Here is a 5,595-nt window from a genome sequence, read left to right as displayed (position 1 = left end):
GCGAAATCGGGGCGGTGCAGAAGAGTGAGAGCAGCTTTGGACGAAGGCCAAACCTACTCCCAACCTGAGTTGGGACAGGAAGGTGCCAGGCTGCCCAGGAGGGTGAGTGGCGATGCTGACTCCGAGAGGAAGCCAGACGTCACTGCAAAGCGTGTGTTCCATGCTGCGTTTGAACAACCACCTGCACCAGAAGCCCAGGAGTTTGAAGAGGTGGCTAAGACTGTGGTGCAGGAAGTGCTGGAGAGGGTGAAGGCTCCTCGGGATCAGGCTGTCTGCGGTTCCAGGAGGGTTGCCCTGGGGCTCAGAGGAAGGTCGTGTGGCAGCGCCGGAAGAGCACAGCCTTCGGAGACTTCTTCTCCAGATCGCCGGCAGGAAATTAGACGGGTGGCCAAAGAGCTTGTTACGACCGTGTTGGAGAGCTTGGTGGAGCGATTGCCATCCAGCACGTCCAAAGCGTCTGAGCCAGGGCCTGCAGCCAGGCGGAATGAGCGGCCTGTTGCCGGAGGAGCCACCCGAGCGGGCAAACCCGAGGAAGAGAAATCGGGGCAAACGGAACTAGCAGCTGCCGACAGAGCATCTTCACAGGCTTCCCTTGACAAACTCGCCAGAGAAATTGTTGACAGTGTTTGCTGCGCCTTGGAGGCCTTTGCAGCTTCTCAGTTTGAACGAGATTCTGGCTGCAACTACTCCGAAATCCTGGAGCTTCCCAGGGGGAATCTCCCCAACAGACAGCCATCCCAGATGCCCTTCTCAAGGCAGGGCCTGGAAGAAGGACGAGGATTCCCCAGAGCATCTGAACAGCAGCGCCTGGAAGCAAGCAAGGGAGCAAAGTTGCCTGTGTTACAACCACCGCCAAATCCAACCGCTGCTGATGTCTTGCGACTCCGTCGCACGGCTGCCGAGGAGAGCATCCAAAATGCCGTCTCCAGAGTTCAGCAGCACCATGCAGTACGGAGCGCGTATGCCAGCACCATTGTCGCTGAGGTTCTTGGAACGGTGACGAAGAAGTTGGAGAGAGAAATGAAGGCAAAGCCAACAGCCTTAGGCAGCGCTTTGGCTATAAGGGCCACGGCAAGCTGGATCGTTGCCTCTGTGTTAGAGCGGATCTGTCGACCTGGGCCTGCACTGACCCCCGAACCGAATTTCGGAAGGCGCGTCGCAAAGCCGCCCGCACCACCAGGTAGAAAGGACAGCTATCCCGCTGAGGATGCCCTCCCCTCCATGGGCTCCCAGTTTTCCAGGCAGCCCGTCCCTCCGGCGGGTCCGAAGCCTCCTGCCCAGACAGGAGCACGGCGCAGATCCGTGCGCGGAAAGCTTGTCTGAGGCCAGCCCCAGCAGCCCGTGTCAGATACGAGGGCGTTAGTTGGGAGGCTTGCGGACGATGTCCTGAGGAGGCGTGCGGCAAGAGAGGTGTAGAGCCCCCGGGCAGCGCCAGCAGGCAGCACACACAGACCTTACACCCTTGTGCTTGCAATAAAGAGTTTACTCCCAAGTGCTTGCTTGTGCCGACCTTCTTTCAAGCCAGGCATACTGTGCCTGGGCATTTTCCCTGCAGTAATCTGTCTCATCTTCTTCCCTTCTATAGCCTCTGTCACGCCGAGACCCAGTTCTACAGGGAATCTTAACTAGCATTTTGGTCTCGTTTAGCCAGCTTTGCTGCCGGGCTAGTGGAGGGACGGGTCCAGTCCTAGGGTGCCTGGTTTTCACGTGCTTTGAAGGACAGGGTTACTCTTTGCCTTGAGATCCTTTTTCCAGGGCCCTTTCTCCTCAGAGTGAGCTCCCCCCGAAGCTCTGCACAGATACCTGCTCTCACTGTGCCTGGGATGGACGCCGGCGTCTCCACCTGGGGACCGCTCTGCCACATGTCGTTTGGGCCTCGTCTGTCCTGAGGAGGGACGCAGGTATATTGTGGAGGCCCAGAATCGTGCACGTGAGCAGGTTCGAGCAGCCCGTGCCAGGGCTCAGCCACAGGGGAGCGGTGGGAGCCAACCCCCTCTCTAACGGGAACTCACTACCCTGCTGTGCCGCAGGCTGGGCCTTTGACGGTCTCCCATGCAGCATCCCCTGGGGAAGGGAGGCCTTCAGTCCCACCAGGAGACAAGTCAAATGGTTGACAGAGAAGGGGAAATTCAAACTGCAGCTGCTCAGCAGTGGCAATCTGTGACCGAGGCATGATCTGGCACGGAGGGCAAGAAGGCCCCACGGCAAGAAGGGGTTAAACTGGCTGGAAGCAGGGATGCCAGAGACAGAAGGACTCCCTGCAAGGGACTGTCCTTTCCCTGGGTGATAGGAAGCAGCCTCGGCACTGTCTTGTAGCCATCCTGGAACGGGAGCTCTCAGGGGCCACCTCTGGGCAGCAGAGCTGGTGCGGGAGATGGACCCACGGCCCACGGCCTGGCTGAGGTGCCCCATGCAAACCGCTCGTGGGATGGGTACTGGTGCAAGTGGATGTAAGGAATCTGCTTGTGACGCATCTTTGCAGACTCCATGTAGAACCGCTTAGCGCAGCAGGACTCTGCCCAATGCATTGGGCGTTAATTTTTATTTTTTTTTAGCATATATTTAAGCACAAGCACGTGTTTGATTCGCCTCGAGGGGTACCATAAAAATCCCCCGAGAGCAGGAAACGGAGCCTGGCCCACCCACAAAAACCTCTCGAGGCTTTGGCTTAAGACTCTGCCCACCTGCAGAGAGAAAGTAACACCAGCTGCAGGTAGCCTACAGCAGGCACCTCGAGGGGCACTCACAGCCCTGGGACACAGGGAACAAGGGACGTGTGCTGCAGAAATTGTTTAGCTCTAACTTCGGGAAGGCCTTCCCACATGAACTGCTAGGTACCGGAGGCTGTGGGCAGTGGGTCAAGCTAAGGCCTGAACTCCCTCAGTCTCTCTCTCTTGCCTTTGTTTAACGAGCTGGCCTGGCAGCACCTCTTTAAAAAGTTTAAAAGCTTTAAAGCAGTTTAAAAGCTGCCGCTGCCACAGTGACCTGAGGAGGACAGGCAATGCACCGCTGGGGCACGCACTCGTTGCGCTGGATGGTGGGGCTGCCATTCAGCAGGAGCTGGACGGGCTGGAGGAACGGGCCATCGGAGACCTCACCAAAGCCAGCCAAAAAGCGTTAGGAAGTGAGAGCAGAAGCGAGCAGCAGCCACGAGGGCAGGGGAGGCTGGGCAGGGGGCAGAGAGGTGTCCGGGCCGAAGGGGAGCCTGAGGAAAGGAGAGGAGAGGGGTTTCCCTCGGCCTGCGCTTGTCGTCTGTGTTTCTCAAGACGCCACTCAGGCATTAGATGCTGACAGCGATGGGCCAAAAATCCAACTCAGTGCGCTTCCCCGAGTTGAGGCCGCTTTGCCCGTGGCAGGGAAGAGGCCTAAAAAGGAAAAGGGGTAAACCCGAGCAAAACCCGAGCATCTTTGGTGCAGCGGTTCCTTGCATTTCTTCCCGGCCGGCGAGGTTGCCTGCTTTGCTTCACAGGCTCACAGAACAGGTGAGGTGGGAAGTGGCCTCTGGAGATGACCTCTCAAAGCCCGGTCAGCCGGAGCGGGCGGCCCACGGGCCTGTCCAAACGGGCCTCCAGGCGGGCCCCCGACACGGGCCGGTGGGCAGCAGCCGGGCGGGGGCACCTCGACGCAGTGATGAAACAGTAGGGCGGCGTGGCAGCGCAGTGATGCGACATGGTGGCAATGTGACAACGCGACGATGCGACAATGCGCCGTTGCTCTATATAGCCGCTCGCTGGGAGACCGGCCAGGGCAGTCGCAGCTGGGTGCCTCTCGAGCGAGAGGAGTCAGCGCAGGCTCGCAGCTCCCGGAGAGCGCTCGGAAGGAGCCGTGGAGCACCGTCTCACTGCTGGCGTCCGAAAGGCAGACGCACTGCTGAGTGCACTGGGACAGAGGAGAGAGGTGAGCAGCGGGCCAATGGAGAGGCCTCAGCCGGGGAGCCTGGGACATGGCGGGGCTGCTCCGGGGCCTCGGGACGTGCCCTTTCTTGCAACTGCCGTGCAGGAGGCTCATTGAGCTAACGCCTGAGCGTCTCTGTCTTCCTAGCTCGGGCACAGAAGACAGCACCTGGGAGAAGGAGCTACTGGGCTGATGGACCCTGTGCTGCTGGACCTCCCGCTCGGGGTCAAGATCCCTGTGCTGCCCGGCTCCAAGCCTGTCTTCAGCAGGGCAAAGCTGGGGGAAAAGGTAAAGGAAGTAGAAAGGGGTAGAAAAGCTCTCGTCTTTTACGGGGTCCCCGCCATTCAGAGAAGTCCTCGTGGCCACCTGCTCTCTCCAGCGGGACCTGCAGCCCTTCTGTCGGACAGGGTCGGGGCGTGGAGGGAAGCTCCTGGCTCCGTGGTGCCGAGAGAAAGAGGACTTGCCCATAGCAGTGCTCCAGGCTGGCCAGAGCTGGATGGAGAAGAGTGTTGGCGTCAGGTCTTCCAACTACCTTTACCCTGCCACAAGGACAGCTTGGCACCCCTGGGGAGCGCAATCCCATTTTGCAATCCGAGTGAATTGCCAGAGGAAAAGACATGGCTGTAGGCACCCTGTGTGCATGCGGAGCTCGGAAGCGCGGTCGTCCCTGCTGCTCTCTCCTGCCCCGTTCAGCATCTGGAACATCTCTCTTACAGCTTCACCGGCCCTCATGCTACTTTGACCTGGGAGATCCCTACTGTCGCCTCTTGCGCACAGAGTACAACAGCCTGCATGACCCGCATCTGCAGGAGTACCACAACCGCAAAGACAACATCCGGAGGCTGAAGAGAGCGGGTTACGTCACCAGCGATGGCAAAGTAGGTCTGGACGTCGCTGGGCTGATAAAACGGCTTCCCTCCGAGCGGGGTTCCCCGAGCGCAGAGGGAGCGTGTGCAGAGGAGCAGCTCCCCTCCCGCTGGCTTGGGGCTGCTTCGGGGAAGGAAGTCTGCGTAGCTGGCTTGACAAGCGCTTGGGTGATTTCTCCTCTCGTCTCTCCGTAGGTGGTTTGCACTCTGAAGGAGTTCAATGAGTACAGGCAGTATCTGACCACGCTCAAGCTGGAGGCAGAGAAAGCGTTCAGGCGGGAAGAGGTAGGCAACGCTCAGTGTTCGCGGACACCTATGAGCGGCACGGTGCGAGGGCTGGGGCTTTACTTGCTGCATCTCGGGGAGGCGGTCAGTGCAGAAGAGGTGAGGGCTGTGCTGCTGGGCCGGGCGTTGTGGCGGGGAAAGGACTGCCCGGCTCGGAGCTGAGCTAGCGCAGGCTGCTGGGGTGGGCACGGGCAGGAAGGTCCTGTGCGAGCAGGCAGAGTCCTGAGGGAAGCCCTTCTCTTCTGCCCTCGTCACGTGGCTGAAGCAGAGTGCTGGCCTGGGCCCCGCGTGCAGCCTCAGCACGCAGGGGCAGGGGCGCTTGTCTGGCAACAGCGAGCCACAACCTGGTGTCACCTTTCAGGAAAGGCTTCGGCAACACCTGGCCAAACTAAAGGATGCCCCCAAACTGCCGGGAGCAATCGACCCTTCTCGCCTGGCAGAGCGGCTGCTGCAGCCTCAAAAACCATCTTGCCCGCCTCCACCCAAGAGCAAAAAGATCTCCGCGAAATCGGGGCGGTGCAGAAGAGTGAGAGCAGCTTTGGACGAAGGC

The sequence above is a fragment of the Gavia stellata genome, chromosome 20 (assembly GCF_030936135.1).
Source record: "Gavia stellata isolate bGavSte3 chromosome 20, bGavSte3.hap2, whole genome shotgun sequence".
Lineage (NCBI taxonomy): Eukaryota > Metazoa > Chordata > Aves > Gaviiformes > Gaviidae > Gavia > Gavia stellata.
Note: the sequence above shows the minus strand (reverse complement) of the source record.